The following is a 24,955-nucleotide window of genomic DNA, read 5'->3' as shown; positions in this document are numbered from 1 at the left end:
TTTTATGATTTATTGAAATATGATGTCTAAGCTCTTTATTTTTTTTTTGTTTGTCTTTCAGGTAGTCTAGTGATTTTTAAATTATTTCTCTTCAATCTGCTTTCCAGGTCAGTTGTTTTTCCTACATTGTGTTTCATATTTTTCCACATTTATTTAGATTTTTTAAACTTTTAAAATTATTTCTGATCTCTCATGGAATCCTTTATGAACTATCATTTGGCTAATTTTTATTTTCAAGAAACTATTTTTTTCCAGTAAGGTTTTAGACCTCTTTTTCCATGCTATTAATTTTTCCCCTATGATTTGATTTTTCAAATCTCTTTTGCTCATTTGAAAAACAAAACAAACCAGAAAACTTTTTCTAGGAATTCTTGTTGGACTTATGTCCCAGTTACATTTTCCTTTTGCTTTTGCTTATGTATTTAGGTATTTATTTTTGCTGAGGCAATTGGGATTAAGTGACTTGCTCAGGGTCACACAGCTAGGAAGTTTTAAGTGTATGAGGCCGGTTTCAACTCAGATCCTCTTGACTTCAGGGCTGGTGCTCTATCCACTGTACCCCTAGGTTTTAACCGCTTCATTTTCTGAATTTGTATTTTGAGCTTCTCCATCATCATAGAAGTTCTTTATGGTCAGGTGTCTTTTCTGTTGTTGCTCCTCTTTCCACTTTCCTTTCTGACTTTGGACTCAATGTTAAGACTTGGCTCTGTGTATTCTGGTGGGATCTAAGGGAAGGGAATGTGTGGCCTGGGCTTCTATCATCTTCCAGCTTTCTGCTGCTTTCATGACTGGTGAGATCTGAGTCTAGATCTGCTCCTTGCCCTCCTGGTCTGAGCTCTGTTGGTTCCCGATCCAGGTTTGAGTTTATTGACTTGTCCCTGGTTGGGAGTTATAGCAGACAATTGCTGGACTCAGTCCCTGTTAGCCCATTGGGAGGCTCTCCAGGTTCGGAATGACTGGACTTCTGACTCCTCTTTAGGCTGGGACTTCTGCCCTGATTATCCTTTCCAGGCTCATGGTACTGAGGGAAAGGTTACTACCGAATCACCTCTCTGCTCCAGGAACCAGAACCATGCTGTTATGTCTCAACTCTCTTTCGGACATTTCTGTCTGTCTCACTAAGCTGCTCAGTCCTAAAAAAATGACTCCCTATGACTTTTCTGACTTCTTCCATCAGAATTCTGACTGGTGTATTTTTTAAGTACTTGTGCAAGAAGAATGCTGGGTGACTCAGGCAAAAATGTTCCCTGTCACTCCATCCTCTTGGCTCTGTATATTTACATAGTAGTTTCTTAATGGTCTTTCTGTTTTTACTTTCAGTTGTTGTCCTGTGCTCCTTGCTTGTGTATTTGCCTGCCCTTCATGTGTTTCTGTTGTCAGGAGTGTTTGAGAAGCAAATATGTCTTTAGGTTTGGTTTTCTATCTAAAAATATTTTTAATTTGGCTGTAGCATTGGACACCTGTGGGGTCCTGATTGGTAAAAAGCCAGACTATTGGCATGAAAGCCATTCTTGGAGGGAGGAGACACTGTGCTTAGCAAAGAACCTTGTGAGTGTCTACAAACTTATTCAGACTGACCAGCACGTGGTCTTGTGAGGGTCCCTATTGAGGCTGTAAGCCATAACAAGCATATAGCAACCAGAACACAAATCTTCACTGTTCCTACCACATAACCTTGGATGTCTGGGCACTCACCCAAGCCCTGGGACCCAGGCCCCAAATTAGAACTGCTTGCTGAGCATACTGCAAGCAATCTCCAGTGATATTGGAGCTCCTCCTCCTCCTTTTGTCTGATTTCTATAATTACCAAGGAACTTTTAGAGGTCTTTTTGGAGATCCACTGAATAGTCTGGCCACTGCCCCAGACACTTTCTATGTAAGGAACTCATTATGATTATTAAACCACTTATATAATTATAATTGAGCTCCCTGTCTCTTTCTTTGGTCCAATTAGTTGGGTCTTTGCTTGGGTGAGGAGGAAGAGGCTTGGAGTTCCCTTAATTGAGCAATTCCTGGCCCATAACATACATCTATTTGTTTCTCCCATGGTTCAGATTTGCACCACATCTTGAGCTCCAATTCTTTTGGGAACCCATTATTCTACTCCCTCTAAGTAAGAACAAGTCCTAGGCAGCAATGTCCATAGATTGCTGAATGTGGAGTCAGGAAGAGGAACAGCCTCAGACACTTTTTAGCTATATGACTCTGGGCAGAGACTTCACCTATTGCCTGCCTCAGTTTCTTCATCTGTAAAATGGGAATAATAGCAGCACCTAACTCCCAGGATCGGTCTGAAGATCAATTTATTTGTACAAAAGAGCTTAGCATAGTTTCTGGGAACACAATAAGGAATGCTTGTTCTATTCCTTCCTTTCCCCACTTTTGTATTTTCTGGTGGGTGTAGTCTCGTGTCACTTGAATTTCTTTTCAATTGGAAGACTTTTGTTGTCCCTCAGTACAGTTGTTAAGTTTAAATAATATGTGTCTGGAGTTTTTAGCCTTAGGGGTTTTTATTGGGGGACACGTGGGAACTGTCTGCAGATTTTGAATGGTACTTTGTTGATTTGTTGATGCTTCCTTTAATTATTTTCACTTCAGTCCTGGCACTTATATCATCAGTGCCCTCTTTCCAGAGCCCACCTTCCTCTTTGTGGAGAGTGGAGAGCTCCTCCTAGAACTTCCATTTGAAGAAGAGGCTCAGGCCAACAATTTCCTCATTTCCCATTGAGCTGTACTCCTTTGGACTTCTCCATTATACTTTTGAGGATACCTCCCCTTACCCCTTTCACTTTCCTTTTGTATGTTGTCTTTTTCCATTGTTGTGAGTTCTTCAAAGGGATAAGGTATTGAAGTTCAGAAAGAACCCCAAGAAGTTGAGGGTCACAGAATGGTGTCATGAAGCGTCTCAAGAATTTGCAGGCCTGAAGCCATCTCCTAGTCAAGGGGCAACATTTACTGTAATTGGAAGCATAAGCGGCCAAGTTCCAAAAGGATTTAGCAAAGAACCAGGAGCAAGGAGCCAAATTTTTCCAGTGCTTCATGTCATGGATAGGCTAATTTTATGGCCCATGGGTAGAACTGAGAAGTGGTCTTGGGAACTTAGTTATCACTGCCTAGCAGATTATCTGGCAGTCAGCAATGCTTATAGGACTATGGCTATAGTATTCCTAAGGTCAAGAGACTTTAGAATCATTGACAGACAGAATGTTAGAACAAAAGCCCTCTAAGGTCGGGGCCTCTTACTGCTCTATTTCCCCTAGAGGCTGCACCTTATCATTGCCCTCTCAAGCAGTCAGACTCAGATTCATTTGGGACAAAGGGAAGAAGATCTCATCTTCTGGAGATGTTTCAGGCAGACAAGGGGCATAGAACTTGCCCTGCCCAGTGGGTGCCAGACTGAGGAGAGGAGACAGGTAGCGCAGCAGCATCCAGGGGTTCCTGAGTGTCAGAATCGGGTATCAAGTGATATTGAGGGTGACCAAGTAGCTGGAAGTTCATGGCTTGGAGTTCTGAAGAAATAACTTTCACAAGTAGATTAGAAATGGAGGGGCCAAAAATGAGCAAAAGACCAAAAGCACAGTTGGTATGGGGGTTCCTAGGGACAGTGACCAGGAACCGCCCCAGAAGAAGACCGGGGTGAGTAGATGAGGCTATAACGAATGTCTCTCATCCAGACAACTTTTCTAAGGTAAATCCCAAAGAGCATTTTCCACTTTCCCTCCTTTTGTCTCCCCAAAGGCGCAGGGTCAGTGGGTGGGACAGTGGCGTTATACCCAGTGAAAGGAGTGCTCAGGTGGCCTAGGGTGCAAGCACCATGATGCTTCAAAGGCATTAACCATTGGATGACAGGCAGAGTAGAGATGATCATTAATCATGGGTTTGATCTCCTTTAGCCAAACCTCTGAGCCTTTTCAGTCTTACAAGGGAAGGCTTTTCCCCAATTAGTAAAGGTGACGAGGAAAAAAGCAGTTTGAAGTTCCTGCAAAGGGGCATGTGTGTAAAATCAATCGGCCAGTCCTCCCCAGGTATGTATGTACTCCTCCCACAGACATGGGAAGTTTAAAAGCCCTTTTCAAGATTTACTTGGGCACAAACTGGGCAGGCCTGGCAGACCTGTTGAATTCTCTCCCAGCTTGGGAGCAGCGAAAACAGTTTCCACAAGGGATTGGAGAACATTTTCCCCAAGGAGTAGCTCAGTTTAGGCCAACGAGAAGTTTCCACCGGCTGGCCTCTGGGATCAGAAGTTGCTCAAGGGTGTTGGAGACCAGCCAGAAGGGAAAAAGGTTTACCCATTCTTTAGCAAGGGCTTGTTCCTGGGAGCTGCATGAGAGTGCAGGAATCAGGGCCTTAAAGATGCCATGGTCGGGGCAAACAGGCAGCAGCATGGGTAGCTGAACCTGCCAGCCTGTTTCCCTCGGCCTGAAGTGGATGCCCCTTCTGGCGTCCTTTCCCCAATAGTAAAACTCTGGTTCTGAACCTGGTGGGGAGTTAGAACCTCCAATGGTTGGCCCAGGAGAAGCTGGGGGCTTCCTCAATCAGAAGGGCTGGGGCAGGAGGGTCACCCGGAGACACCGAGTTTCTTTAACAAAGAAGCAAGAGATCTGGGATCGGGTCCCAGGGACTGAGTCGAGACCCCTAGGACCTGGCCCTGGCTTTCATAAAAGGCTCTAGGGAGGGCTAAGGTGGAGGAGAGGTCCGTTTAGCTTTCAGGGTCTCAAGAGACTGATAGGCAATGTGGGCCTCTAGACAAAGAAACTCCATGGCCCTGGGAGGGGCTAGGAAGAAGTTAGGGATTTTATGGCTGCAGCCAGAGAAGCCTCTGGGGGTCGGATCCATTTATCATCCATATTCGGGTAGCCAGGGCCTGTCCAATATGTGGGGCGCTCACGCCCTGAGGCGGACTGGCCATGTGCATTGGTGGGGGTTTACGTTCCCCTGGATTTCTCCCTTTAAAGGCAAAAAGAAATTGTGACTTTATGCAATGGTGCACAAAAGAAAGCATCTTTAAGATCTAAAGTAGGAGACCATCGTGTGTCCCCCCGGATACTTGCACTGGGCTCAGGGCTTCTACCGACCATTTGCTCCGGTTGTAGAAATTTGCTAGAAGAGGGAAAGCAGGGACCTGATTATAAAAGCATCACAACAGGTCCTTCGGGCTTCAGCCCGGTAGCGCACACCTGACAGGATAAGGCATCCTTAGCTCTGATCGACAGCCAGTCGTGCGGTAATGATTCCCCTCACAGACATATATCCATATATTCAAAGATTGGAAGCTTCCCAATCACGTGGGAAACAAAGAAACAGAGCTGGGAAACTGAGTCAGAAGGCTCTCACCTTGAGCAGAGGCTGAGTTTGTCCCTCCAGCTCTTGCCCAGATAAGACGCACCCCTGTGACAGTTCGGGAAGGCGTCCCTCTGAGGAACTTATGGCATCTCTCTCGAATGGAGGGTTACCCACTTCATGATCGGGCGATCAAAGGCAAAACCAAAAGAACATCGGTGACCAGCCCAAGAGCTTTTCTCCCTCATAGCAAAGTCTGCTCGTCCCAGCTTAGAGCTGGCTACTTCATTGTAAAAGTTGACCGGGACTCAAACCTACGAGGGATTTTGTTGAGCACGTTGTGTATGTTTAAACTTATCCTGTGCCAAGGACCAATCATGAAACAAGCTTGGAGAGATTCCTAGGAAACACATTTCTTTTGAGGAACTCTCCATCCTAAACAGGCTCAGTTCTCAGGGCTGACGATGGCAACTGGCAAGCTGACCAACGAAGGGAGTCGACAGAGACCCCAGGGAAGGGCTGGCTCGCTGTGGCCCACCCCAACTACTCTGTGTGTTCTTGTGGGCTGTGCTGTTTGATCCCCCTCCCACGAAGGGGAAAAGCTGCTGCAAGTCTCATACGTGGAGGTGAACTGGTCCCTCCTCCGTCTTGTTCCAAACACAGAAATGACCAGTTTGGGCTTTAACATGATGGCAATAACGCCAAATAACTTAGTTAACACTCTTAGAATTTTCCTGATTGCCAAATTAGTCTTAACTGTAGTTCCTGCTCCTTTAAGTAAGTTTCCCTTTTGCTTTGGGGAGAAAACAGGTCGATCCTTCCAATTGAGATGGAACAGATTTTAAAATGGACTTGACGAGTTCATGAGATTCCTAGATTCTCATTAAATCTTCCAGACAAACTGAGCTGCCATTTGGTTATTGTCCAATTCACACAGACCGTTTCTCTTCTGTGCGCCAGGGAGGGGTCAGGTGCCAGTTTGTACTGCCAGGGCCCTCAGAAGTCTGACTCTAGATATCTCAAAAGCAGGCGGTTTGTACCCAGAGTTTTTAAAGTAGCAGCGAAGCGCTTTTCTGTTTTCCCGAATTTCCCCAATCCTTAAACCTTCTGTTACCACTATGAGTGCAAGTGGGTTCTAAGTGACAGAGCCCTTTCGTGGGCTTTAATTAGAGCTCCTTTGAAGTCGCTTTTGCTCTGATATTTCAAAGAGCAAGTTTAGAAATCATTTATCTTGACGTGGTAGCGTTGCTCCCATCTAAAAGCCTCTAAACAGGAAGCGATGACGCCGCTAAAGCAGTCAGCCTTCAGCCAGCATGTTTTGGGCGAGGACTTTGGCAGCCACGCGATCTTCACCACAATTACCCTTTCTCTTTCCAAAGCGGAAAACTGGCCAGAGATCAAGTCAGTTGCCATAAGTCACCTACCAATACACTTCCACGCCTGAAACCGAGGATGGCGGGTAACCCAGAGTGGAGGGTGGCGGGTAACCCAGAGCGGAGGGTGGCGGGTAACCCAGAGCGGAGGGTGGCGGGTAACCCAGAGCGAGGCTGACCCGCTTTCTCCCCACACGCTGCCACGCTGGGGCTGCCGGGAGCACCTGGATCTTTCCCAGGCAGCCGCCGGACAACCCGCGGCAGGGGCTGGGGTGTGGGGCCGGGGTTTCGGGGCCGGGTTGCGTGGGGTCCCCATGGCTGTTGCTGCTTCCCGTGTCTACAGGCGGGCACAATTTGCGTTTCCCTACAGTCCGTTAGCGTTCTCTTTCTTAATCTGATCTGAGGTGAGAGGAGTTAGCAGACAGAGGGACTCGGCTCTTGGTAGCACTTCCTCTCCCCCGAGATACACCGGGACTCCCGGAGTGGAGCTTGCTGAGGGATCGGGCTCGTGGAGAGGGTCCCTTAGTGCCTTCTGGGTGCTTCCCCAAGGAGCAGAAAGGGACCCCAGGGAGCCAGGGAAGGGTTGGCCAGAAGTTGCTGTTCACCTCATTTTTCCTTTTGCTTTTCTCCCAGAATGGGCTGAATTCCTGCAGTTCTCCCCAATGTTTCAGGAACTTTTCGTGGACTCTTCACATGACAAATGAGCAGACTCCCTCCATCGTTGCTCTCAAACCCCTGAGAACCTGCCAAGATGCCGTGTTGGCAGTCGCGAGTCAGAATTAGCCGTTTATTTCTGAGCCCCAGGCCGGCCAGAGCTGAAGCCCGCAGGAAAGGTTCGGCTTTCAAAGGGGCGTCCTAAGCTCTAACTGCAACCTCGGGGCTCTTCTGGCTGCGTTTGAAGCAGGGCACAGAATGGAGCTCACAGAACAGACGGACACGGACATCGTGCACAGAGCGCGGACTCAGACAAGTGACGGGAACACGACTGTCCCATCTTTGCCCAAAGCCGTCAGATTTCTTTGCCCAAAGCCATCCTGTGGTCCTTCCTCCTCCGGCGTCCCAGGGAGGGTGAAAAGGTGGCAAAGGTTCCCAGTTTGGCGTCCACAGTCCAGGAAAACTTGCTGAGTGTGGAGCTCCCCATGACCCAGACGAGGCCTTCTCCCAGTGCTTTGGGGGTCCCAGCTATACGACTGAGGGGAACAAAACGGGGGCTCACCTTGACAAGGAGGAAATCAAGCCAGGGGAGGCTGGACTCCTATATCAGGTCACCAGTTGTTGCGGTCGGAAGGGACCCCAAAAGGTGAGGGGTCAGAGACCCGTGTCAGGAGGTGTCTCAAGGCTTGAAGCCATCTCCAAGTCAAGGGGCAAAGTTTATTGCAATTGTAATGCCAATTGCTGCGGCTGAGTTCCAAACCGGTGTAGCAAAGAACCAGGAGCAAGGAGACAGATTTATAAGACACTTTGCATAGAGTGTACAGGTAGGTTTGTGGGGTGGTCTGTTCATTATTGTCTCAGGAACCTAGTTATCCCTGCCCAGCAGATGGTCCATCTGACAGTCAGCAGTGTGTGTAGGACTATCCTAAGACCAGAAGACTTTAGGACAGATTGTTGGACCAAGAGCACTCTAAGGTCAGGAGACCTCAGGATTGCTGCTCTTTCCCCTAGAGGCTATCCCCTATCAAAGGGACTGTCTTTCTCTTCCTCTTTTTCATATTCATATTCTCAAAACTTAGCATGGAACCCAGCACTTAGTAGGCACTTGACACGTGGTGCCTGGTGAGTATCACTTCAAATCTTCGGATATCACTGTGAGAAAAAGAAAAGAAACAAAACCATTTAGGCCCAGTGACCTTTAGGCACATCAGGCCTTAATGTGCTAATCAAAGATAATAGTGGGTAAAATGTAAACTCTGTAACAGACAAATCTCTGTAGCAAAAACACAGGTTAGAAGATATGAATTCAGGTCATGTTATATTTTTAAGGAACTTTTAAACCTGCAGATGAGCTGTTTAAATACTGGTAATTATATATACCTCACGTGTCACAGTAGGATAGGAGAAGTAGCAGCCATAGAACAAGATGGAGCTAAATGCAGAAAAACCACTTTATTGTTGATTACATCTATAATTTCTCCCACACCCAATGTAGCATGTAAGTTATTTAGGGCACATCCTCTTTATTGATCTTTCTGGTCAGTAACAAAATCTTGTTTTGGTCAAAAGCCATCTCTCTAGAAGATCCCTACTGGACCGAGAATCCTTTCTCAAAAATACCTCATGGAGATCATTTGCTTGAGTGAAAGGGAGTCCATTCCATTTGGGCCCAACTCAAAAGGATTAAAAAGCTTTTGTTTTTATCAGGCCTAAAACAATCCCTCTGAAGTTTCACCTGTTTTATCTAGTTATGCTGTTTGAGGTGAACCAGACTGAATTTTCATCTTTCTTCCACAATGACAGCCCTTCACATACTTGAAGACAGCCAAAATTTGGTCCTTTTCAAGTCCTCTTTCAAGTCTAAATATTCCCGGTTCTTCTCACCATTTTCATTGTTGCCTTTGGAACAAGCCCCAGCTTGTCTTTCTCTTCTATAAGATATAATGCACTAAACTGAACTCTCCATATGTGCCCTGACCAAGGCAGAGTATATGTCTCTCATTTGGAAAATATGTCTTTCTTAATTAACCTTGTATAGCATTAGCTTTTGAGGCTTCCATTTTGTTTGCAGATAACTAAAACCTCTAGTTCTTTTTTTTATAGGAACCATTTGTCTATTCATACCATTTGTGTCCATTAAAAAATTCCATTTTGAAAATTAAACTTTATTTATCTGTTTTTGGGGGTGGAATTGACTTCCGTGAATCACCTTTTTAAAAATCTTTTTGGGGGAAAGGGAAGTGAGTCAATTAGGATTAAGTGACTTGCTAGGAAGTGTTAAGTGTCCGAGGCCAGATTTGAACTCTGGTCCCCCTGACTCCATGACTATCCACTGGACCCCAAGTGTATAACTCTTGATTTATGTATTACATTTCACTTTTTTTAAATAGATTTGGCTATCATTCTAGCTCATGGAGATCGTTTTGTAGCCTGATTCATTAACCTGTAAACTGTCCATCTTAGTTTGGTGTTAGCCACAGAGTATTCCTTCTCTGTCTTTATCCGAATTATTCATAACATTAATGTATAGCACAAGGCCAATGACAGAACTCTGTAATACTCCATTGGAGAACTCCTTATATTGGCATTGACCCATTAATAGCTCTACTTTGATTTTAGTTATTCAAACAGTCCTAGTTAGTAAAAGATTTGCCTCATTTGACCTGTTCTTTCATTCATATATATATTTCATTAAATATTTCCTAATGACATGTAAGAGATTTTAACTTTCATTATAAAAATTTTGAATGATAAATTGTTTTCCCCGTCTCACCTCTTCCCCACTCTGTGAGAAAACAAGCATTATGATATCAATTATACATGTAGAATTATGCAATTCATATTTTTATATTAGCCGTAGTTACAAAAGAAAATACATAATACACACATTAAAAAAAAAACAAGAAAAATTTAAACATTTAAAAGTATGCTTCAATCTGCATTCAGAGTTCATCATTTCTCTCTTTGAAAGTGAACAGCATTTTTCATCATGATTCCTTTAGAATTGTCTTGGACCATTGTCTTTATTAGAAGTCTTTCACAGTTGATCTTCCTTACAAAATTGCTGTTGCTGTGTACAATATTCTCCTGGTCCTGTTCGCTTTCCTTTGTGTTAGTTCATGTAAATCTTTCCAGGTTTTCTGAAACCTGATGGTCATTCTTATAGAACAGTAATAATCACAACCATATACCACAACTTGTTCAGTCATTCCCCAACTGATGGTGTCCCCTCAATTTCCAATTCTTTGGCCCTACAAAAAACTGCTGCTATAAATGTTTTTGTACAAATAGGTTCTTTCCTTTTTCTTTGATCTCTTTGGGATACAAACCCTAAATGTGTGCTGGGACAAAGGATATGCACAATTTTATAGCCTATATAATGCTTTTTGGTGCTACACACACACACACACACACACACACACACACAGAGGCATATATAGGCCACCTTCCTTAACATTTTTTTTATTAATTCACTTTTGTTTTTCTCAAATTTTGTTATTTTTCTAGCTCTATATGATAATTCTTTGGTAGTTTGATGTTGCAGTGAATCAAATTAAATTAACAGGTAAATTAGCTTTATTTAATGAGTAAATTAATTTAAGTAGAAATGCCATTTTTATTATATTGGCTCAGCCTATCCATAAGCAATTGACTTCTCAATTGTTTAGATCTGTCTTTACTGTTGGAAAGTATTTTGTAATTGTGTTCATATTGTCCCTGGGTTTCTCTTGGCAGGTTGACTCCCTTGTTTTTAATAGCATGACCCATTCTTTATCATATCCTACTAACTTTTGGTAATCACTGTTTCCCTTTCTAGGTTCTGAACAATTATCTGTTTAATAATGTTTCCCAGAATTTTGCCAGGAATGGAAATGGAGTCTACTGGGGCCTGGAGTTTGCATGTGAGACCTCCTTCCATACTCCTCCCTTTCCCATTCCTCCCCAAGGGAAAGAAAGAGGAAAGCAAAACTCTTGAAACAAATATTCAGAGTCAAGCAAAATAGTTTTACGGTTTTTGTTAAATATATTCCATCATGATTTTTATAAGTTTTAGTCCAGAAATCTAAGTTCCTTTTCTCATATCTTTGCTGGTTAGAGGCAGCTATGTGGTACAATAGATAAAGTGCTAAGGCTGGAGTCAAGAAAACCGAGTTCAAATCCAGCCTTAGACATCTAACAGGCTATATGACCCCGAGCAAGTCATTTCACCTCTGTCTGCCTCAGTTTCCTCTTTGGCAAAACGAGTATAACAATAGCACCCACCTCCCAGGGTTTTCGAGGATCAAATGAGAGAACTTTTATAAATGTTGATAGTAGTTACATAATAAATGTTTATTTCCTTCATGCCCCATCTGCTTAGCAAGTCAATTTCTAAATGTTTTCTCTTGTAAAGTCCCAATTTTCAATAGGGAGTTCACTTGTACCTCTCCTGAAATCTATGGTTTCTTGCTTGGGAGTGTGCTATGCTTTTCTAGATTCTTTCTGATGGGACCATTACTATATTAAGCCTCAGAAGTGGGTAAGTAGTTATAGGAAAGTTCTGGTAAATAAATGTCCAATAACTGTTCTCCGAAAAACAAGTGCACGGGACACATTTAAGTTAAATCTGCATTTTTCTTTTTTTGCTTAGGCAATTGAGGTTAAGTGACTTGCCCAGGGTCACACATCTAGGAAGTGTTAAGTGTCTTCCAGATTAGAACTCAGGTCCTCCTGACTTAAAGGCCAATGCTCTATCCCTTTCAACCCAGCTACCCTAATCTGCATTTTAACACTTTCTCCATCACTTTGCCCAATCTAGTCAAGCAACAAATCCATCCAGCCCAGTTTGTGGAGTTTTGTAGCTGATTTCTGAGGTGTAAATGCTCGTGCTGCAAAGTGACCAGCTAGCTCTGTGTAGTCAGTTTGAGTTGGGTCCAGCACACCCCGAGTGGATGTCATTTGACTAGATGACAAGTTGCTGGCCAGTGCTCCGTCACATCTCAGTTGTCTGCTCCAAGAAGACAGTAGTTTATGTCTCGGTTGTTAATGTAAAGTCTACAGATGGTTCAGCAGAGAGCCATTAGACAGAACATCTAGTCTATTCTTATTCTGACCATTGCTGAGGGACATGGCACCTGATAATAGCTTTAGATCAAAGCATCCTTCCTTGAGCATAAGCCTGTTTCCTTAATAGATGGCCCAGTTCTGACCTGTCTTATTAGTTTCAAAAGTTCAGAGGTTCCTTTCCTTCCTCATGTCATATTCTTCTACCCTCTAAAATAGATAAGAATGACCTCGATCTCTTCATGTCCTTTTGCCTTTTCTCTGACTTGCTTTAAGCCTTTCATTCATTCTTTTTTTTCTTTTTGTAAATTTTTTTATTCATTTAAAACAAATAAAAAACAAGAAAAGAAAAAAAAAAACCTTTCACTGTACACAGCAAAAGATGAAAGCATTCAATATAAAATAATTTCCATTTCAAGAAAACCTATATAATAAATATTACACATTATTTTCAAAGCTACCCAGCTTTTCTTTGCATTCTTCTAGGTTTTCTTTTATTATCTACTGTGAACATTTTTATTTTTTTCTCTCTCTCTTCCCCTAACCCCACCCTAGAGAAGGATACAATTAAATGTGGACATATAAACATATCTCTCTCTCTATAAACATAGATATCTATAAACATGCATATATTTATGCATATGTACGCATACACACGTATGTATGACCATACTGTGCACATTTCCACTAGTCATCTCTTTCTCTGGAGGTTGTTTGTTAGAAACACACTTGACACTAAAATTCAGGTATTAAGGAAACTTTATTACATAGCAGTTCAGAGGAATTGGATGTTTCTGGCCAGAAACAGTGTCCCCCCTTCTTTAGGAAGAGGAGCACTGGGTACAGAAGATGAGTTTTATGCCATTGGTTTGTCATGCCATTGGTTTGTCGCAGTTCACTTTCTTCAGTTCTGAGTCTTTGTAATTCGCCCATTATATGCTTCCCTAAATATGTATAAGCATGTCCTCTATTCCTTGTCATGCATCCCATGTTCAGTTAATGAGGCTCTAATTTTATGCAGGGTGTGTCAGATAATATGTAATAATAATAAACACAATAAAGAAAAGCCTTCTTCCAGTCATTGATCCTGGCTGGTTTAAGCCAGTTTCTAGCGTAGACCTCTTTATCAGACTTTTGTAGCTAAGTTACTCTTCCTAAAAACTCGTTGGTCAGTGATAGTTATTATCTTACATGACCTTGAAGCTTTGCAACAGTTTGTGGAAATCTAACTTTTCAGTATTTCTCACCAAGAACATTTCTCATATCTCTCATACAAGAGGAATAGCATCTTCCTTCATATGTCCAAGTCTTTCCATGTTTGTTTTTTCTAAATCAACCAGTTCATCATTTCCTACACCACAATAGTATTTCAACACAATCACACTCTGAGAAATTGTCTCTTTGAAAGTTTTTTTCCACAATTTTCTGCATTCCTTCTATTGTTGACTACGTTGGTTTTAATTATACAAGAAATTTTTAATTTAAAATAATAAAAATTATCCACTTGACACTTCAACAATGATCTCACTTTATAATATAGTCCAAGGGCTAATACTGCTGAATCTCCTTTCTTTACATTTTTTCTCCCTAGTTTCTTTGAAATTCGTGACTTTTTGTTCTTGCCAGTGACCTTTTATTATTTTTTCTATTAGTAAAATACAGTTAGTAATTTAATAGGGATGCCATTGAATAAACTGATTAGGTAAATTCTCATTTTTAAGTATATTGATTTTGCCTAACCATGAACAATATATATTACTATAATTATTTAAATGACTATTTATTAAAAGAAATGTTCCATATTTGTGTTCATGTAGTTTTGCATGTTTTGGCAGGTATACTCAGGTATTTTATATCTTTTTGGATAACATAACATAAACAGTATTTCAACCATTTTAAATGGTCCCAAGCAATACTGAATAATATTGGTGACACATAGTATAGTTTCCCCATTTTTCTCTTTTAATTATTTCTGTTTTAGCTGAGATCATGATTACTAGTACTGCTTTTTCTAGATAATAAATTTTACTCCAACCCTTCACCTTTTTGTCATTTTGTTGTGTTTTTGAAAGCAGGATATTGTTGAATTTAGATTTTTAGTCCGCTACCCATTTCCCTTTTATGGTTAAATTCATCCCATTCACATTCTAAGCTATAATTACTTGTGCCTTTCCCTTCTTCCTATTTTTCCCTCACTGCCTTTCTTACCCTATTTACCCTATCCCTCCTCACACCTCTAATTTATTTCTACCAGCTGCCTTGTCCTCCTACTCCCTAACCTGACCACCCCTCCAAGACTCCCTCCCTTATCCTCTCCTCTAATCCCCTGATTTCTTATACATTTCTGGCCAAATATGTTAACCCATTTCCAATGAGGGTAAGGTTCTAGCACTTCCCACTGGCCCCATCAATTACTTCTTCTGTATGAATTCTTCATTTCATATCTCATGCAAATGAGGCATGAGATAATTACTTCTTTTCATCTCTCTACATAGTTTTATTTTTTGTATATCATATATCGCTCAGTCTGTCTTTCTTTTAAGCTAAATAATGTTAACAGTCATAAGAATACTGATCATGTTTTCACATATGAGAAGTAAAGACTTTATTGAGTCCCTTAACATTTCTCTTTAATGATTCACCTTATGATTCTTCTGGATCTTATATATCATTTTCCATTAAGTTCTACTGTTTTTGTCACAGATACTTGAAGTTCTTTCAGTTTATTAAATGTCCATTTTTAAAATTCAGGATTATAATTAATTTTGCTTTGTAAATGACCTTTGATATCAGTTCTTTTGCTCTATGAAATATAGTATTCCAAGATCTATGGTCCTTTTAATATAGTAATTGTTAGGTCTTGTGTCATCCTTACTGTAACTCCATGGTATTTAACTGTTTTTTCTTGTTGCTTACAAAATATTTTCCTTATCCTGGAAGCTTTGAAACTTGGCTCTTGTATTCCTATAAATTTTCATCCTGGAATCTCTTTCTGGTGGTGATTGATGCATTTTTTTCTATTTCTGCTTTGCCTTCTTGTTCTAGAATTTCAGGCTATTTTCATTGATAATTTCTTGTGATATTGTGTGGTTTTCTCTTCTTTTTTATAATATATGATGGTTCTCTGGGAAGCAGGTTTCTTGGGGAGGTTTTCTGGAGGCAGCCTTAGTTTCAGTTCAGTAATAATCACCCCAAATGCAGCCAGGTGTTGAAGTAGTTCTTTATTGTTTCTTCAAAATAGCCCAGTTAGCTTTCTTTGGTTCTGAGAGCTCTTGTTGCTAGCTTCAGGCTCTCTCTGAATCTTGGTTCTGCTCGACTGCAGATTAGCTTCTCAATCTCCCGAACTGACTCTCACTCTGTCAGTCTTCCAAAGTGACTTCTGGCTCTAGCTCAACTCCGACTCGTGGCTTCTTCTGAACTGACTCTGACTGACTGACTGAAGCTCTTTTTATGCTTGGTGTAAAAGGTTGACTCCTCCTCCGAGAGTGGGATTATGGGAGGTGTGAATTCAAAGTTACAAAGTTAACTTTGTGTATCTCTATACTTGTGAACTCCAGTGTATGAGCTCTAATGTGTAAACACTTAAAGGTGCAAACCTAAGCACACAAGCATTGCTTCCATCAGTTCCACTTAGTACCTTGTTTCAAGTTCTGGCCCATAAGATCTCCTGTAGGATCAGATCAATCATACTGAACCATCTAAATTAGATAATTATCGTCTTTATCAATTCTAATGACTTAACACTTTGTAAGGATTCCAACAATATTGTATCAAGATTTTTTTTATTCTATCCTTCAGATAGTTTGACTATTGTCTTTCTTGACTATTATTGTCTCTCCTTGATTTGTTCTTTAGATCAGTTGTTTTCTGGTGTTTCACATTCTTTTCTATTTTTTCATTCTTTTGATTTTGCTTTATTATTTCTCGGTGTCTTATACTATCATTAGCTTCCCTGCCCAAGTTTACTTTTCAAATAATTATTTTATTCCTTAAGTTTTTGATTCTGTATTTCCAGTTAGTTGGCTTTCTTTTCATAAGCTTCTTATTGTTCTTAGATGGCTCTTTCCCTCCCTAATTTTTCCTCAATTTCTCTTATTTGATTTTAAAAGATCTTTTTAAGTTCTTCTAGGAAATCTTTTGGGCTTGGGACCATATGATATTTTCACTGAGAAGGGAGCAGCTTTTTTAGTTCCATTATCTTCCTCTGAATCTAGATCTTCTCTGTCCCCTTAGTAGCTTATCTATAGTTGGATCCTTTCTCCTTTTCTTACTCGTTTTTGTTTTGTTTTTAGCAGCTGTTATCATAGTCCCAAGTTGTGGGCATTGACGATGCAGGATTTAGGTTCTTCTTGCTGTTATTTTCTGCATTCTGTCCTGGGTTCTGTCCTATTCATTCTGCTTCACCCTAAGCCATGACAAAGCCCCCTCCCCACGAATACTCTCTCTTTTGGTCCCTCTGGTGATTGCAAACTACAGCTATCCTCTGCCTTCTACTCTCCTGCAAGTGCCCACAGTCAGTAGGGTCTCTGCCCCTCCCACTTTAACCCTAACCCTCTGACTCTGTCACCACTCTCATCAGTCATGTGTTAGTTCCTTCTACAGGTGCAGCCCAAACCTGTACAAGACAGCACAGCTGTTCTTAGGAGTCTTTCCATCTTCTCCTACTCAGCTGTCCAACCCTCACACTGTCCCTGGGTAAAGTTCCTGAGGCTGAGGCTGCCTTCCAGCCCAGTCACCCCAGGATTTGTTTGTTGATTCCACAAGTGGGCTTGAAGGTGTTCAAGCTTCACTCAGACTGATAATCATAACTACCCTGGGAGGTAGATGCTGTTACTATTCCTATTTTACAGATCAGGAAACCTAGGCAGGCAGACATGTGAAGTCACTTGCCAGGTTCCACACAGTAAGTGTTTTGAGGCTGAATTTGAACACAGCTATTATGATTATTATATCATATATCTATCTCATATATATCATATATTAGCCTGTCACATACACTAAGTGATCTGAATAGCCCTGAATTTGTAAGTAATAACAACCTGTGCTTTTGCACAGCTTTGACTCTTTGACCTTGTGCCAAACATGTGAAGAACCTCCATCCCTGGACTGGCCGTGACTTTTGGCTGACTGCGGTGGCCTCGCACCAACACCCACTTCTGAAATCTTTGATTGCCGATTCAGATGCTCCCCCAATTTCTGGTCCTTATTTGAAAACTCTTCCACCTGAATCCGATGTTGTTAGATAACCCTGAGGATTTTCCTCACGTCCCTGAGTCCAATTAAGGACTCACCTCCAACATTTGGTGCTCGTTACCTGTTCCTACCCAATGCTACCGTTACACTATAAAGTTCCCTGCTCCAATCTCATTGTAAGCATAGGTATTCTCCCTGAGCTTTTAGACATTGGAGACAGTTTCCTCACTTACGTGAGGTGGCCAGATTCCGTCTGTGTGGTCATACGGTGTGTGTTGCTTTAATTTTTGGCTTACTTGCTGTATTGCGTGGTAAGGAAGCGCACACGCATGCTGTCTTTTTGTAAATCCTCAGCCTTGGGTCTTTGTTCCACGCCGTGAGGCCATTAGAGAAGGTTTTCCTGATTCCAGTAGTGTGTTGTCCATAGCATCTAGCTGCCTGGGCGCTATGTGCTTTGTAGGTAGTGATCCACATTGTCCACCTTGAGATCACAAACAAAAAGCTTAAATGAAGAGGTCTAAGACACAGCTTTGAGAGATATCCCCACAGTTATTTAGGATAACTTGGCTTGAGGTTCCCAAAGAAGACTGATATAGAGGAGACTTGGGAGAGAGTTTTGTTATAAAACCTTGCAGAGAAAAGAGTGCCCAGAAGAGGATGATGACAGGGTCAGAGGTTGCAGAGGGTGCAAGGGGGTGGATTGAGGATTAAGAGATGAAGCCAGAGAGTTAAGAAGACACTGCATTGTCTTTCCACCTAAACTCTTTCTTCTGAACTTTCTTATTGCTGTCAAGGTCACTGCCATCCTCCCAGTCACCCAAGGTGGCAACTTAAGGGTCACCTCTGACTCCTCATTCATTTTCACCTTTCCCCCAATATCTATTTCAACATCAAGTCCTTTTGATTTTATCTTCCTAATCTCTCTCTGCCCCTCCTTTGCATCTTGTTACTGTCACCACTCATTTCGGGCCCTCATTACCTGATGCTCAGATGTTGGGAACAAAATTCTGAACCCCCACAAGGGTGTAGTAACCTCAAAATGAGTGAATCGGTTTCACCTTTGAATAATGCTCCCGCAGAAGCAGGTGTGGAAACTCCATATGAGTCTGTACATACAGAAGGGAAACAAGCTTTTATACCCCAAAGTTAGTCGTCCCCTCCTTCACAGTTCTGATTGGCCTGAGCCTTTCTGCCTTACAACTTTCCCTACTCACCTCTTCTGTGTTGCTCCTAGACATGTTCCCCATCCCTAGTCACACATCCCTGTTCAAAAAGAGCGATATCCTGCCTTTGGGTATATTGCTTAATATGTGTGCAGCTTCATTAAGCATGCATGCTTTTAGAAAGCTCTTATTTCGTCATTGGCCCTGGCCAGTTTTAGCCAGCTTGAAGCGGGAGCCCTCTTACTGGAGGTTAGTTGGGGTTAGCCGGTTCCTTGACTTACAAAAGGAACGGTTGCGTGTGACTCAACAGGATGGTTTATTCCTCTTTGTCCTCCTTTGCAGCATTTGTGGAACCCCAATCCCCAGTTTTTCCATTAGACCACCGCAATAGTATGGTCTCTGTGCCTCAGGCTCTTCCACTCTAGTCCATCCTCTATTCAGTAACTACATCAATTTCCCTAAAGCCCGCCATGTTGTGTCTCTTTTAAGTAAATCTCTGCCCATCAAAAGTCTTGGCAACTCATCTCTTCTCCCACCTTTCCAGCCTTCTCTCGCCTTCCTGCTTCCCACGGACTCTGTGATTCCATGACAGTGGCGCCCTTGTTGTTCCTCACATGCAGCCTCTGACTCCCTCATACCTACGAGGCTCTCTGTCCTCATGGCCCTCTGTCTTCCTAGGCTTCCTTCCGGTCCCAGCAACAACCCTTCCCTCTGCAGGAACCGTTCCTTTCCTGATCTCTCTTCATGCTAGGGCTTTTACTCAGTTCGTTATGCCCAATTTATCCTGTCTGTAGCATCATTTGTACTTGGTCGTCTTTCACATTAGGTGCATTGGAAACAATGACTGTCTTTTGTCCGTTTTAATCCTCAGTGCTTAAGTTCATGCCCAGAACATAGTAAGCACTTAACAAATATTTATTGACTAACTGATAGGGCAAGAGTGTAGACAGTCCAGAGACTTTGAAGAGAATTTGAAGGATCGGTGAAGTAATATGGATGACAGAATGATATGCTACCTTGAAAAGATTGAAAAATTGAATAAGATTCAGGGAAAGATTGGAAATTAGTGAGGGAACGTAGATGCTAAGGAGGGGTAATCTGCCAGAGAGAGCAGTATGGACCGAAGCTAGGTGGTATACAATTGATTTCTATCTATGATGGTCTGCCCACAGCACAGATGAGTATGAATAAAAGCACAAAATCAATATTAGATAGGTAATCCAAGCCTGGGGCTGGGGAGAGAGAGAGGATCAGTGATAGGATAACAGGATCAAGGGCCAAGGGATTCAGGAGAAGAGGATTGTGTTGAGTTGAACTTGTTCACCTCAGGATCAAGATGGGGAGGGAGGAATGTGGAGTTGGCGTGGGGCCAACTGTACTAAGGGTAGAAGGGTCATCAAAGGTCCTAGTAAGAAGAAGAATGGATTTGGGGAAGTGAGTGCCAACAGACTGTGATCAGAAAAGAGAATTGATGAAGATGGGGGTGGTACAGTTAAGGATGCAGCTAGCTCCCTAACCCTCACACAGATTACTCCCTACATACAGTCCCAAGTCTTTCAGCCCCAGCTTCTCCCGTGGCTTTCCTTCCTACCGTTGCAGAACTTGGGAGGAACCAGGTCTCAGTGTCAGAAGATGGAAGGAGTAGAAAAGGAAAAGATTTAAGGAGAAAGCAGCTCTGTACACATTGAGCACGTTTTCCAAAGGACACCAGGGTAGGGAGCTGGGAGGCAGAGTATTGTTGGAAGGCAGTGGTAATAAGGAATCAGGCAGAAAGAGATGGGGAATGAGGTTTGAATAATAACCTTCAGAATCAGAGCTCAGATCGCTGGGGTGGGGAGGATACATATGACCAGTGCCAAGCTTATTATTCACCTAGGAACGACTTTCAAAAGGCTGTTAATGTCAAAAGTGTTATGACCTCAGGGCGGAGTTCCTTCAGGGCCTGGGGCAGTTCAGACTGGGGAGCAAGAACCTGGAAGAAAAAGAGCACTCTTGCCCCTCTCCCAAGACATACCTGAAAGCTGATGGAAGGGATCCCTCTCATTTCAGTAGGAGGAGACTGGTGCTGCTTTCACACAGGAGGCTGAAAACCAGTATCAAGAGACTTGCGTGGCTGGGATGAAATGGCTACGATGGTGCCTTCTCACCTCATCATATCAGCAGGAGACTCAAATCTTGTCTTCCATTGGAGGCTGGAGATCAGACGAGATATTCAAGGCCTGATGGTAAGGTGCCCTCTTCTCCCCTTCCTACCCCCACCTGATGTCTTTAATTTGAACCTCTGAGAGTCAAGTGGCTTCTGCTGAAATAGCCCAGGCAATAAAATTCAAGACGGCCATAGTAATTCCTAATTTAGAAATAAATTTATTTGTAACTGGCCTAGATGGTCTTCATGAGCAGGACGGACCTCCAGTAGAATTCTGGCATAGTTCCATGCCCAACTGAAGTAGGGACAGCCTTATAAGCATTTCTGTTTGGCTTGTTACATTCTGGCATTAAACAGTGACTCCACTTTACAGGACAAAAGATACAATGGCAGATGTTTTAACATAGATAGGGATCAGGGTTAGGCACCACCCTAACAGATATCCTTCTTGGGAGCTTTATTGATCTGGCATTTTGAAGTGCAAGAAAAGTCCCCTAATCTAGCTGAGCAGACCTTTCTCTGTGAGCCCCAGGCCCTTTAACCTAAAACTGAGGGAGGGAGGGAGGCCAGTCCTTTGTCCATTTCACTGCCACTATTTAGCAGAACTGCTAGGGGCACTGGGGTGGTGGAGTAGATAAAGACCCAGGCCTGGAGTCAGGAAGACTCATTTTCCTGAGTTCAAATCTGGCCTCAGACACTTCCTAGCTGTGTGATCCTGGGCAAGTCACGTCAACCTGTTCACCTCAGTTTCCCCATCTGTAAAGTGAGCTGGAGAAGGAAATGGCCAACCACTCGAGTAATTTTGCTGAGAAAATCCCCAAATGGGGTCCCGAGATTGGACAATAATGACAGGAGTAAAAGAGCTCAAGAATAACCCCAACAACATGTGTTGAGGGCCACAGTGCTGCGTGATTATGCTAACCCTTTGCCTTTGTACTTTCCAGGGATGAAAGGATGGGCTCTGAGTGTCCTCACCCTGTAGCTCATTATAGCACAGCTCTTGATTCAGTGTATATACTCCTTGGCTCAGTGAAGTTCATTGGCTGAACTCTCAGAACCTTCAGTGCCTCTCTCTGTACAAGTCCTCCTGAAAATGAAAATGCACTAATTATCCATTCAACACCCTGGCAACTCGCTAGAAATCTTGGTGTCATCAGCAAGGCTCATCACCTGGTCCTATTTTTAATGCTGTTGCCCTGCTGATGGGGAACCTGTAAGGTGGCAGATCTGGTCTGCACTGATTATGCCGTTACAAGGCGGCAGACCCTCCAAGAGAACACCGAGAAACCCCAGAATGAGAGACAGTCCACAGCAGCATGAGTTTGTATCCGAGCGGGCTTCTTATAGTTTATTGGGTTGATCGGGGCATTTACTCCCAAGAAGCCAGCAGTAGACATCCAAGAGGGCCTAGTGCCAGAGATAGCTCCTGGTCATGTGTAAGTTTTCCCATGGATAGAGCTTCTTTGCTGTTTACATTCATTCCAGGTGGTTTACCTTAACTGTGGAGTAGTCATAGCTCACATTCTCCCACTCTGCCTCCCCATACAGAACCTTGTGGCTGTAGTTTACTTTGGGAAACCTCACTGTGCTTCACATCGCTCTCAATGAGACCATTTCACTGAACTCCAACCTCGTTCTATCTGTTGATGGATTCTGTCAAAGTAATGAAGCCGGACCCTCCGTGCTAACTAAATTCCGTACTCATAGGAAAAGGATTTTCCCGGATCGTTACTAGGATGATCCAGAGTCGGCGAGTCGGCGAGTCGGCTCATGTACTTGGGTTGCTCCTTGAGCACATCTCACATCCCACACGCGTCATGAGAACATCCCACTTTTCTTCTTTTACTGCACCTGTCTCATCCACCCATTCTATTTTTCAGGTAGCATAGAATTAGCCGAGTCAAGCGCCGAAGGGCCGGTGCTTTTGCTGTCATCAGCCTGCCTCTATTCTCCTGTAGACTTCTGCAGCAGCTGGCCCGCACGGTCACAGTATGTAACAGATCTTGGCTTCTTGTTTGTGGTATCCCTTAGAGCCACCTGAAATTGGTTCCAGTTGGTTATCCTGTGTGTACCAACGAGCTCCTTGAGAAATTTCAAGCTTACCTTGATGTGCCCCAGATAAAAGTAGTTTGGGGCAATCAGTACTCCCAAGTCCAAGCCCTTTCGATGGCTACTTTGAAAAAGACATTACGAACCTTCAAGTCACTTTCCGACCATTTTGAGTGCTTTGTACGCAGTAAACACCCAAAATGGCTTTCTCATTCATTCATAAACAAGGCAGCCTGGTCAGTGATGCAAAAGATGATTAGCCTTTATTATTACAGACACATTGTAAATAAGAATAGACATAAAGCAGACTCTGAGAAGCCACTGGTACAAGATGGAGAGATCAAGAGATTGGGGAGAATGGGGGTCAAGGGAACAAGGAGCAAGAGAGAAGATAGGCTTGGATCCAAGTTATCTGAGCAACAAGGATACGGCCACATCTCAGCAGAGAAGCTTTCTAAGGTAGCCTGCAGCTTGTGTGTGATGAAGAAGAGCTCTCCATGAATTTGCAAAGGGTACACAAAATTCTTGCCCCTTTCATTCTACCTCTTCTCTTAAAGAAACTGGCTGAAATTTGAGGGTTTTACAGAGGCTGCAGTCTCACTCCAGACTATCTTATTAGTTTCCTGTCTCTAATGTTTCAGGCAGGAGGCACCAGGGATTGGCCAGCAAGACTCGTGTTACCTTTTGCCAGAGATGGAGGCCTTAAGAGAAGGGGTGGGGCAGGGATGCCAGGATAGCATCTTCACAGGAAGCCTTCTGGGTACCAGCCTGGGGAGCTAAAAGAGGAGCCCTAAACCAGAGATTTCTTAGACTGCCATAGTCCCAGGCTTATTTAGACAGAGGTTTAGCTCTGTTATGCATTACAAAGGTAAGTGCTATCCATACATTTCTTTATACTAGCACATTGACTATTAAAAATTACTTGGCACTGATTCATACTGAACTAAGCTCATCTGTGCTTTTCTGGGAAATTTATTTTTATTTTACTTTACTTTTGGTGAGGCAGTTAGGATTAAGTGACTTACCCAAGGTCACACAGCTAAGACGTATCTGAGGCCAGATTTGAACTCAGGTTCTTCTGACTTCAGGGCTGGTGCTCTATCCACTGCACCCTGTCTGAGGTCAAGTAGACAGAACAGAGCATTCCAGGCATGAGCATAGCTAGGGAGAATATCCACAGCTGAGAAATGGAGGCTTTGTTCATGGATAGCCAGGAGGCTAGGGTCACTAGATACAATAGTATATTTTGGGGAGTCAGGTGTTAGAAGAGTGGAAAAGTGTGTGTGTGTGTCTGTGTGTGTGTGTGTGTGTGTGTGTGTGTAGGATAGGTTTTAAAGGGCTTTGAACGCCAAGCAAAGCATTTTATATTTCTTCCTGGAGGTAAGAGGGAACCAAGAGAAAGTATTAAGCAGAGGTGTGGAGGGTGACGTGATGAGATCTGCATTTTAGCAAAGTCACTTTGGTGTCTGAATGGAGGACGAATTGGACTAAAGAGAGACGTGTGGCAGGCAGACCCTGCCCCTAGCACGCTATTACCATAGTCTGGACATGAGGCGATGAGGGGCTGTCCCAGGGTGGGGCAGGGTCAGGGGAAGAGGAGGGGATGTATCCAAGAGATGCTGCAGAGGTGGGACGGACAGGCCTTGGCAACAGCCTGGATCTGGGGGCGAGAGGTATGGGAGGATCCAGCACAACTTCTAGCTTGTGAGCCTGAGGGGCAGGAGAAGGGTGTTGCCCTCAGTCATCGGGAAGTTGGTCTGGGGAGGCTCGAGGGGAAAGACTTCCATGCTGGAGCTCCATTTCCGATGGCTGCCGGCCATCCAGGTGAAGCCGTGGGAAAGCTCAGTCAGAGCCGAGGGAGTGGAGGTCGGCAGAGTTAGGGGAGCATGGGTAGGGCTGAGAATCATCAGCATCCAGAGAAGAAGGGAATTTCTGGGGTTGATGAGCCCTCCTAGTGAAGGAGTGGAGAGGGAGAACGAGAGAGCCCAGGGCAGAGCCCTGAGGGACACCTACAGTTGGGGAGGATCTGGAGGAGGGTCCAGTAAAGGAGACTG

General features: G+C 43.2%; 2 long non-coding RNA genes across 2 annotated transcripts in view; both read left to right on the top strand.

Annotated features, from left to right (window-relative positions):
- Positions 1-7,942: 7,942 nt before the first annotated feature.
- LOC116420181 lies at positions 7,943-22,776 on the top strand. Its single transcript, XR_004230458.1, has 3 exons — positions 7,943-8,131; positions 20,756-20,931; positions 22,733-22,776. It is a non-coding gene; the product is annotated as an uncharacterized LOC116420181 (long non-coding RNA).
- The window catches only part of LOC116420182, a 19,665-nt gene continuing 17,480 nt past the window's right edge, over positions 22,771-24,955 (top strand). Inside the window, exon 1 of the long non-coding RNA XR_004230459.1 lies at positions 22,771-22,841. This is a non-coding gene — a long non-coding RNA (uncharacterized LOC116420182). The remainder of the gene's footprint in view (positions 22,842-24,955) is intronic.

The sequence above is a fragment of the Sarcophilus harrisii genome, chromosome X (genome assembly GCF_902635505.1).
Source record: "Sarcophilus harrisii chromosome X, mSarHar1.11, whole genome shotgun sequence".
Lineage (NCBI taxonomy): Eukaryota > Metazoa > Chordata > Mammalia > Dasyuromorphia > Dasyuridae > Sarcophilus > Sarcophilus harrisii.
This window is presented reverse-complemented; position numbering and strand designations above follow the sequence as displayed.